The sequence below is a fragment of the Arachis ipaensis genome, chromosome B08 (assembly GCF_000816755.2).
Source record: "Arachis ipaensis cultivar K30076 chromosome B08, Araip1.1, whole genome shotgun sequence".
NCBI lineage: Eukaryota > Viridiplantae > Streptophyta > Magnoliopsida > Fabales > Fabaceae > Arachis > Arachis ipaensis.
In genome coordinates, this window is record NC_029792.2 from 21,187,757 (window position 1) to 21,188,369 (window position 613).

Below are 613 nucleotides of genomic sequence, written 5' to 3' on the forward strand. Positions count from 1 at the left end.
TAAAATATGTTTACATTAATAAATATATTTATTACATAATATAATTTAAGTGGTTTGAAAATTGTTTAGTATGATAGATGACCATAATTACCTAAATTTTGTTTCTTGGGTGTTGACTTGTGTATGTGGTGTGTGAACACAGAACACTAAAGAGGGATGAGGTGGATGCGGGTGCATGCGATGAGGTGGGTACCTGATGATGACGTGAACTGGTATTCTGGCCGTTGAGAGCATGACACGTGGGATTCCAAATCATGTAGTGTTGACACGTGGGTGGGGGCCACAAAGGACAGTGCTATTTTATTTTTCCTTTTATATTTTTCACTGATAATGATATTATTGTAAAAAGAGAAAAGATAGAAGAAATTGAAAAGAAGGTATATTCATTGGAATGATAAGTGTATGTGGGGCGTGAGAGTGGAGATAAGATTTTCAGTCTCTCTTCTTGCTTTTAGTTGCGCAATTAGCACCATTAATTAACATGAGGGTAAACATGAAAATTACCACGTGGGACCCACTACTACCATCAAGGGATGGTAACAACAATAATACATCATTATTTCAAGTCATGGCATGGATCATGATTCATTATCATAATCAACATGCTATTAAT